We start from the raw sequence: 11098 nt of genomic DNA on the forward strand, positions 1-11098 counted from the left end.
TTCAGTTAGCAGCAATAGCGAAGGAATAGCTCGATCGGGTTCAGTTAACAGCCATCGATCGATCGCTCGGGTTCAGTAACGCGTAGCCTGCAGTGCAATCGCTCGGGTTCAGTTAGAGCCCAACGCCTCGCTCGGGTTCAGTTAGAGCCAACGCCTCGCACACACGCGCGTGCGTGTACGAGAGAAACGCGCATCGCTCGGCCCCCGACCTCCCACCGTAACCGGGAACTTCCTGAAATTTTCCTCGCCCTTGCTTCTACCACGGTTTTTTCCGTCATGGACGACCCAAAGAATGTCATGCAGCTGCGTCTCCGGCCCGCTCAGGACGAAAAGCCCATTTTATGTCATGATTTTTTGTCATAGAAGTAGGAGCCCACCACATCTATGATGATACCGGGTTTTGTCACAATTATCGTCATAGAAGTGTCATATGTATGACAGAAAAAATTGGAACAATTGCATTTTTACCCCTAGTTGGTTCCTACCCACGGGTTTTGCCCTTAGTTTTCGAGCTTGCTCAGTTTTGCCCTTACTTTTTCCGTCGAGGTCCCTCGAATGCCCTTTGACCGTTTGACCAAAACTTTGAAAATTCATAACTAATTCATATGAACTCATAAAAATGCAAATAAGATATCAAAATGTTCAGATAAACATTAACTTTATGTGCATATCATTTGCATTCAGGACAAATGCACCCTTTAAACTACCTGAGGTAATTAATGTTATTAACATTATTAAAAATAAAAAGGTATAGACAATATTTTTTCATTAATAAAAATTACATGCAAATGTAGGTGATGTTTTCTGAACATCCTGATATCTTATTTGCATTTTTCTAAGTTCGTATCAACTTGTTATGAAGTTTCCAAATAATGGTCAAAGTCGTTAGAACATTCTTAACAAGATGATACGAACTCAGAAAAATACAAATAAGATATTTGGATGTTCAGAAAACATCACCTACATTTGCATGTAATTTTTATTTATGAAAAAAAATATTGTTTATACCTTTTTATTTTTAATAATGTTAATAACATTAATTACCTCAGGTAGTTTAAAGGGTGCTTTTGTCCTGAATGCAAATGATATGCAGATAAAGGTAATGTTTATCTAAACATTTTGATATCTTATTTGCATTTTTCTGAGTTCATATGAATTAGTTATGAATTTTCTAAGTTTTGGTCAAACGGTCAAAGGGCATTCGAGGGACCTCGACGGAAAAAGTAAGGGCAAAACTGAGCAAGCTCGAAAAGTAAGGGCAAAACCCGTGGGTAGGAACCAACTAGGGGTAAAAATGCAATTGTTCCAAAAAAAATCGTTCGGCCCAAAATGTCACGGATGTGTCTTTTTTTGTAGTGATGTATCAAGTCAGCCGCCGTACACAGGCTCATGTTCCAAATTTGCTAGGGCAGCATCAACTTCTTGCAGCAATAAATCATCCATCATATGTTGTCTATCCCTTGCAAAGTTGTGTACACACAACATGCATTCATAATTCAAATCTGCAAGGATTCATATTTAAAATTAGCATGTCATACAATCCATATGTTATTTAACTCCATATGGACATTTGTTACTTGGTCCTTTATGTCTCGTATGACGGCCCATTTTTCCTTCCATAAGCCAAAGGTTCTTTCCACAACATTTCTAGCACGAGAATGACGCAAATTATACAACTCTTTATCTGTTTGGGGTTGTTGTTGACTTGAAACCCACTCTTTCAAGTGGTACCTGATAACCCACAAGTATAGGGGATCAATTGTAGCCTCTTTCGATAAGTAAGAGTGTCGAACCCAACGAGGAGCTAAAGATAGAACAAATATTCCCTCAAGTTCTATCGACCACCGATACAACTCTACGCACACTTGACGTTCGATTTACCGGAAACAAGTATGAAACTATAAGTACTTTGTAGGTGTTTTCGGATAGGTTTGCAAGAAAGTAAAGAGCGAGTAAATAAAAGCTAGGGGTTGTTTAGATAAAGACACAACTAAATTAGTTTTAGTAAAGAGCTTATTGTCACGAGAAAGTTATTTGTCCCTAGGCAATCGATAACTAGACCGGTAATCATTATTGCAAATTTATTTGAGGGAGAGGCATAAGCTAACATACTTTCTCTACTTGAATCATATGCACTTATGATTGGAACTCTAGCAAGCATCCGCAACTACTAAAGATCATTAAGGTAAAACCCAACCATAGCATTAAAGTATCAAGTCCCCTTTATCCCATACGCAAACAACCTACTTACTCGGGTCTGTGCTTCTGTCACTCACGCCACCCACCATAAGCAAATCATGAACATATTGCACACCCTACAGCGGGAATCCCTCACGCTTGCGCGACACGGAGAGCACCATAGGACAACACCAATAATAAAACACGCAACTCAAACCAATCTTGATCATCAAATAACCCATAGTACAAAACGGATCTACTCAAATATCATAGGATGGCCATACATCATTGGGAAATAATATATAGCGTTGAGCACCATGTTTAAGTAGAGATTACAGCGGGTAAGAGAGAGGTTACACCGCTGCATAGAGGGGGGAAGAGTTGGTGATGATGGTGGTGAAGTTGTTGGTGAAGATTGCGGTGATGATGATTGCCACGGCAGCGTTCCGGCGCCACCGGAAGAGAAGGGGAGAGGGGGCCCCTTCGTCTTCTTCCTCCTTGACCTCCCCCTAGATGGGAGAAGGGTTTCCCCTCTGGTCCTTGGCCACCATGGCGTGGGAGGGGCGAGAGCCCCTCCGAGATTGGATCTATCTCTCTGTCTCTCTCTGTTTATGCGTTCTCTCTGGTGCCCTTTCACCGTTTCGTATATATATGGAGATCCATAACTCCGATTGGACTGAAACCTTCGCCATGATTTTTTTTACCAAAAATTAGCTTTCTTGCGGCCGAAGAAGGGCATCAACCGCCTTACGGGTGGCCCACGAGGGTCAGCGGCGCGCCCAGGGGGCAGGGGCACCCCCTGCCTCGTGGCCACCTCGGGCACCGTCTCGCGTGGATTTTTCTTTCAGAATTTGCCAAATATTCCAAAAAATAAGCTCCGTCCGTTTTTATCCCGTTTGGATTCCGTTTGATATGGATATTCTGCAAAACATAAAACATGCAACAAACAGGAACTGACACTGGGCACTGGATCAATATGTTAGTTTCCAAAAATAGTATAAAAAGTTGCCAAAAAATATATGAAAGTTGAATAATATTGGCATGGAACAATAAAAAATTATAGATACGACGGAGACGTATGAGTACCTAGTCGATCTAAAGGGAGCCAGAAAGCTAGGTCCATTGGTGTATCCAGCATCCACTAAGTAGTATTTTCCTATGACGTACCAACTAGAGTTAGCTAACATTATCATAGAAAATAAACGAAATGCCAAGAGAAACAATCATACCATGAGGTATAACAAATGCATCTTGATGATCGTTTCTCATTGCATCACGCAACACTTGGGATTCGGATGTAGATCCCTCCCAGCTAGGTAAAACATAAAGAAAATTCATGTTCCAGTCAACAACACCTAGAATGTTAGTGCTGATAGCTTGCTTTTCGTTCCTATACCTCCCTTCGTCAGCTGCAATGACAGAAACATGAACATGACCCATCTAGTGCTCCCAAGGCATTGCCAAACCACTTCCATTTGTAATCATCCAGAGGTTCAGTAGAATGATCAGGAAGCTTGATAAACTCCGCACTTAGGGAAAGGATAGCTGTTAACACATTCGATAAGTGCCTACTAATAGTCTCCAAAGAATGCTTGTAAGTGCCATGCAACATCTCATTTTGATACTATGTCCAGTCACAAATAAGAACATGGCAAACTTTTCTTCGACAGTGACATATACGCTATCTTTCATAGCACACTTCGTACGCAACATCGTGCACTGATCATGGAAATTTCTTTTAGTTAAGCACAACTCATCATAGCAAGTTACTTCTGGCCCATTTGTACATTTCTTTCAGCAAGTACTTCTTATGAACATATCGAAGCTCCTCGTCACTAAAGCATCCCAAACACTTCTGTACTCTTTGCGTACTAAGATAAGCTAGCTAGGCCAAGACAAACCGACTCAACATACATCGCTGTCAATATGATCATTTTCCTTTTTCTTCTCTTGTTCTCTTCGGTAAAGGAAGGAATCAAATCCATTTGTGACATGATGCAACTACAATGCACATATATCATGTTAAATTTGGGCTAATTTCAATATAACCATGCATCATTCGACATAAAGTACATGACCATATGCATCAGACCACCACAAGCATATTGGTTCACAAAAGTGCATGACCAGCATGCATCATATCCATCATATAACACATAAGCATATGCATCAGACCACTACAAGCATATTGGTTCACAAAATTGTAAACCTCCATACCTCATATCGGCCTAACGGGCTTCCAATTATTAATCCAACTTGCAACAAGAATATACATCAGTGGTCAGCAAATGATTGAGAACAAAAGTAAAATTTTATTTTAATCGGACAAGAGAACAAAAGGACATGGGGAGAGAAGAATAAGAAATAGAGCAGGGCTGTCTGGAGCTAGGGAAGAGGGATGAAGGAAGAAGGGGTTGGCTAGAGCTAGGGAAGAAGGATGGAGCAAAAGGGGCGCTGTTTGGAGCTAGGGAAGAAGGTTTCGGCGGCAGGGCCACTGCGGCCAGAGAAGATGGGGCGGCTTAGGAGGTGGTCCGAGGGAGAAGAGATGTGCACTGGTAGTGGGCCACCACACTGTCAGGAAGGAAAGGAAGGGTCGGCACCAGAGGGGACTGCCTCCATCGGCATCATACCGGATCTGGTTGCGGTGAGCAGGGCCGGAGAGAACCAGCTCGCGGTGGCATCAGAAGAGGGGAAGGAACGACGGCAGAGGGAGAAGGTAAAGGAAGGCGGCGACCATACCTACGCCGCCATGGTGGATCTGCCAGGGCGCCGTCGTCGATCTACCAGGTGCCGCTCTCCTCTCTCGAACCCTTATGTTATCTCGTGGTGGAGGAGGAAAGAAAGCCCGAAACGTTTTATTTTGCGGGAGCGAGGCAGTTCGGGCGAAATAGGAGGAACAGGCCTCCGTATTGGGTGGGCGTGTGCGAGCGAAAACCCCTGCATATTCGTTTCCGTTTCAGAGTACATCCAAACGTCTGTATTGGGGTTAGCCCATTACCAAATCCAATTGAACAACCCAATACAGACATCTAAACATAGTGTGAATTGTATTGGTATTTTCTTTTTAAACTTGTGTTCCTTCTCGAGCCAACTTATATGTTGCTTTGAACTCTTTTTCTGACCCTTCTTTTTGTTTAAGCGTGCAACACTAAGCAAACCTTCATCCTGCGGCACAACATGTTGGACTTTATATGAATCACTCAAAATACTAGTAGATGTACACATTTTTTCTTGATGCTGCTTTTGAAGGCAATCAAGTGTGTTGTCCACCAACAAACAACATTCTGGATTAGCTTGTAGCTGATATGTCAAATTCAGGAATTTGTGAGACCAGAACTTATAGCAGAGCATAGCATCCATTTTTTTGGATTTTCAATGAAATAGGCAGTGAAAAGATGAATATTTCAGGCAAATAGTATACTAGGCAGCTTGGGTTCCCGCTCTCGACCACTTGAACATGAGTCTGAAATACAATACTAGGCAGTCTCTATTGCTTGAAATCTGATAGGGACACGAACTTGAAGCAAAGTGAAGTCGAGCCGCTTCGATCTGCTCTGACGCTCAACTAGGACGACGCAGCCGGTGACCTGTCCAGGCGTCCAGGCACCCGACGGTCGCCCCAATCGCTAACTGAGACGAGAACCTGCATTACACACCCGCGCCCCCGCCATAAGTTGCAATCCTCGCTTTCCCGGGAAAACCTATTTGGCGCTGCAGGCGCCGGTTTCTTCGGTTTTCTGCAAACCGGCGCCTGCAGGCGCTTTAGGTGGGCTCGGCTCGTTTAGCTCTGCAGCTAGAGTATTCAAAGCGCAAAAATACGGCCACAACTGGGAATCGAACCAAGGACTAACTGGTTCAAAGAGCAAAATGGTTACCACCCCACCACAGGACCTGTATGCACTAATTTCCATCACTTGTTTTACTTATCCTTGTTTTCTTTTCCTTTTCCTTTTTTTGTTTTTTGTTTTTTCTGTTTTCTATTTTCGTTTTTCTGTTTTCTTTTTTCTGTTTTCTTTTTCTTTTTCCTTCTTCCTCGTTTGATGTTTTTGTCCAAATCCATCCACATTTTTAGAAATAATGAACTTTGTTAAAATTTGTTGAACATTCTAATTCAATGATTTTTTTAAAATTTGTTAAACTTTTTTTCCAAATTCGATGAAATTTTTCCAAATCCAATGAACTTTTTCCAGATTGATGAATTGTTCCTTAAAATTTGTAAACTTTTTTAAAAAATGATGAACTATTTTTCTAAACTCGATGAACATTTTTCGAAACCGATGAACTTTTTTCAAAAACTTTATGAATTTTTTTCAAAATCGATGAACTTTTTCGAATTGAAGAACTTTTCTCAAATTCGATGAAATTTTTAAAAGATTGATGAATTTTTCTTGTCAAATTTGTGAACTGTTTTCAAAATCGATGAACTATTTTTCAAACTCGATGAACTTTTTTCCAAAATCATTGAACTTTTTTCAAAACCGGTGAACTTTTTTCAAAACCGATGAACTTTTTCATAATGCTTTCCAAAATCGGTGAACTTTTTTAAGTTTAGAACTTTATATTAAAAAATGATGAACTATTTTCTCCAAACTGATAAACTTTTTTCAAGTATGTGAACTTTTGTCTCAAAATCGAAGAACGTTATTAAATTCACGATTTTTTTAAGCAAATACAAAAGCAAAGTGATAATTAAATAGCGCGGCCATACTACTTCACCAAGTGTTAGCGGAATCAGACCACAAGTGCGGAACGTCTGTGCTGGTTAGCTAATCTTGAAGAAGGCCTATGCGGGCGACGCGAGTTCGACTCCTGAAGATGCCGTTTTTTGCGTTTTTCTGCCGATTTTTCTTAGCTGCGTTTCCCATCGCGGGCCGGCCCACAAGGTGCTGCTGCGGGCGCCAGAAACCTGTTCGGGTGCTTAGGGCGCCGAACAGGAGCTCCCCGCTTTCCCTCCTCCACATCCTCTAGTTGGGCCTTCTCTGGGCAAATATGGGCTGGCTTTGTTTCAGTTTGGGCCGATTGTCGTGCGTAGAGAGAGGTGGGTAGTTCAGGAGCCGTGGGATGAGAAATTGATGGCACCCGTGAGGGGAAAAGTAGAGGCTGCCTTTGCTATGGCAAGGTAGAGACTCCCCGTTTCTTCACCTCAGTTAGTGTGTTCTTGTGGCACCGAGGTTTGAATAATTGAGGTTTTGTTGATCACATGCAACAAATGGATGTTTCATATGACAAATTAGACGTTGAATAGAGTTAATTTGGTACTAGTTTCATTTGTATACTGAGATTTTATTAGCACAAAAATTTGTGACGTACCAAATGCGAAAATTCAGCATCTCAGTTGGATATTAGGTGCATCAAAGTGATATTAGGAATAAGCTGGAAAGAATCAAACAAATGGTCTCATTCATAGCAAGAACAAAAGAGTAAGTACATGATCACCAACATAAAGAATGGCACACTAGCACACGTACTAGACACCTCCCACACCTCACACCACGACGCGAACACACGCACACACACACCAAGACGGCGAGTAAACCAAGACGGACAGGCGAAGAAGGGTCTTCGTACGCCACCGCGATGGGCAGTCAACGGATCTAGCAGAAGGGGTATCGGAGGCGGCGGCGGCAAAGGAGGCCGCGAAAAGGGGCATGGCAGAGGCTGGCGCCGGGGCCAGGGACGCGGAGGCGACGAGCGTGGCAACCATGGCGGCGACGGCGACGAGCTTCATCCTGATACCGGTCATTGGCGACTTGGTCTCTTTTTACTAAACTTAAGAAAATTATTGACACTTTTTACCCCTTGTAGAAAAAGAAATGCCTTCATGCCTCGTTGGCCACACATATATGTAAGAGCTAGTACGGCTGGCCACATGGACTAGTTTTTTTGCGCACGCCATTGGCTAAACCGAGAGCGGTGGTGGTGACTGCCAACGTTATCGATGTCCTAGGCTCCTTGGGGTTGTCGTTCAGAGGTGATTAGATGACCGCTGCATGACAAGACGTTTGTGCAACGCCTCCATGGAGTGGCGTCTAAAAACCATCGGTAACTCCTTCCGAACGTCATGCGTTGCTTTTTCTGGAGCAAGCACTTCCTTCCATTAAAACGCCATGTGTCAGGCACACACGGCTCTCTGCTTGGAGGACTTCCTTCCATTAAACGCCATGTGTCAGGCATACACGGCTGACGGCTCTCTGCGTGACCTTCATACGGCGGGGTAGAGGTAACCTAGCCTCAACTATAGAGAGCACTAAAGTGGCCCAACCCATTTAGCGTTTGTTCTGAGAAGTTTCTACTCTAGTTTTGGCGGTTCCAGAAAGTTTTCGGGTTTTTTTTTCTTCTTCTTTGCATTTCTTTTTGTTTTGTTTTTTGTTTTCTTTTCTCGATGTTCTGTCTTTTCTTTTTATTTTCAATTTTCGTTTTATTTCTTTATTTTTTGTTCTTTTCAAATTCATGATTTTTTTTAATTCAACATGTTTTAGTGTACCAACATTTTCTGAGTACACATTCAGCTTTTTTAAATACACGTTAGAGTTTTTTTCAGATATACATTTTCTCGAGTACACGTTGCACAGTTTCAGAAAACACATTAAACAATTATTTAGATACACATTGAATATTTTTTAACACATGTTGAACATTTTTTAAGGGATAATATCACATGAAAACAAATATCCAAAGAAAACTTTGCAAAAACCACATTCGAAAGTTTACAAAAATCTACGAAATACCAGAAGTCAAGAGTGTGATTATTATTGACATGTGAAATTCCAAGTTGAAACACATTATGAGATGTGTTCGACACTATTCGTCGCCGAATTTGCTTTTTTTTATATCTCACATCCCGAAATGTGTTTAAACTTGAAATTTTACACGGCAATAGAAAATCACCCTCCTAAGATTTGTATATTTTTCAGAAACTTGATAACATCTTTTCCGCATGGTTTTCACCGCTTTTCACTGAATGATGGTCTTCTCCATTTTTTTAATACACGTTAAGCATTTTGGATAAAGAATGAAAAATAATGCACATTGAACATATTTTTATACTGGTCGAACATTTTTTCATGCGTTTGAACATTCTAAATACATGGAGAGCATCTTCCATATGTCACGAATATTTTTCAAAATTGCTTGAAAAAATTGGGTACATTTCATGGAAAACAATAGGAATTATGCAAACATTTTTTACATTTAAATATTTTTTTACAAAAATATGTGAAAAACATTTAAACATGTGAACATTTTTTAGATGGCTCAAACATATTTTTCAATGTAATGAACATCTTATAACTATCGATTGAACAAAATTTTCACACTACGTGAACATTTTGATATTGGGTAATTAATTTTTTTAAAAAAAATAAGTAAAGCGTGTTTTCAAATATATACATTTAAAAGTTTCAAAATATTAACAAAAGTAAAGAAATGAACTAAAGAAACCTACGAAGTGGCACGTGGGCGAGTGCTGGGTCGGCCCATTTAGGCGACGCCATGTCGGTCTCGAAAGGAGCATGTCCTCGATGGGCGTCCCGACAGCTATGTCTCGCATCAAGCGAGACGTATGGTTCTCTCGCTGAAGCGTCTGGAGTAATTATGACCGCCTACTAGTGATTTAAAAGCGTGGGGGATCAAACCTGGGATCTCTGGTTGCTTCGTCGCACTCACACTGATGGCCACTGAGCGAAGATTGAGTTCGTGTTAAATAACTCGGGCGCAACACCAAAATGCAAAAACTAGGTTTGTTCACCGGTTTCCTTTTTTCCTTTTTCTTTTTTCATTACTTTTTTTTCGTTTCTTTTTCCGTCGATTCTTCTCTCTTCATTTTTACGTGGTTTTCTCCGGTTTCTTTATTTTTTCCCTTGTTGTTTTTTGTTTGATTTTGTTATATCTTCTCCATTTTATTTAATTTTTTCTCTTCATTTTACTTTTTTTTATTTGTTCCTGTCAGTTTTTCATTCTTTTGCATTTGTTACTTTGGTTTATTTCTTCATCTTTTTCTTTGCTTTAATTTGTAATTTTGCGGTTTTGTTTGTTTCTTCTGGCTTTCGTTCTACATTTTTGTATATGTCAACAAGAGTTGCCTAATACATGCTAACCATTTTTCAAACACAAATTTAACATTTTTCTAATACATTATCAGCTTTTTTTTCATTTTACATTTTTCAAATGCTTGATTAATATTTTTCAAACTCAAGGTTTACATTTTTCGAATAGATTGTCAACATTTTTCCTATACACAGTTTAAAATTTTAATACATGGTTGAAAATTTTCAAATAAGCAGTTAACATTTTCTTACATATGGTCAACGTTTTTTCTATTCACATTTAACATATTTCAAATACTTGATTACCATTTCTTAAATGCAATATTTAAGATTCTTTGAAAACATGGACAATATTTTCTTTCTAAATACATTTAATATTTCAAAATTCTTGAGTAACCCTTTTTTTCAAATACTTGTTCAAGATTTTTTTTCTAAATGTTTGATTAATATTTTTATGTACAAGATCAAACATTTCCATCATTTTTTAGTAGATGTTCAACACCTCTTCTGTACACATTTAACATTTTTTGAATACTTGATTAACATTTTTCAAAGATTTGTTCCACAATTTTCAAATGCTTGATCAAACAGTTTTATATACATGATCAAAATTTTCTCATATATTCTTAATACAGGCTCATCATTTTTTTTCTATACACATTTAAAATTACCTAAACGCTTGATATTTTTTTTGAAATACTTGTTCAAGATTTTCCAAATGTCTTATTAACATTTTTAAAATATATTATCAAATTGTTCATACAAAAAATATTGTATACATTTTAATGTACGTTTGAAACATTTTCTCTATACAAATTTATCATTTTTTAATGTTTGGTCAACATTTTCCAAGTTTTTTATGTTGACAGATTTTT

At 39.4% G+C, this 11098-nt stretch overlaps 1 long non-coding RNA gene across 1 annotated transcript; it reads right to left on the reverse strand.

Moving 5' to 3' along the window:
- Nucleotides 1-3004: 3004 nt before the first annotated feature.
- Nucleotides 3005-5066, reverse strand: LOC123052320 (uncharacterized). Its single transcript, XR_006424609.1, has 3 exons — nucleotides 3408-5066; nucleotides 3265-3334; nucleotides 3005-3099 (listed from the first exon to the last, which is right to left on the reverse strand). It is a non-coding gene; the product is annotated as an uncharacterized lncRNA (long non-coding RNA).
- Between the last annotated feature and the right edge of the window lie 6032 nt (nucleotides 5067-11098).

This window comes from Triticum aestivum, chromosome 2D (assembly GCF_018294505.1).
Source record: "Triticum aestivum cultivar Chinese Spring chromosome 2D, IWGSC CS RefSeq v2.1, whole genome shotgun sequence".
Taxonomy (NCBI): Eukaryota; Viridiplantae; Streptophyta; class Magnoliopsida; order Poales; family Poaceae; genus Triticum; species Triticum aestivum.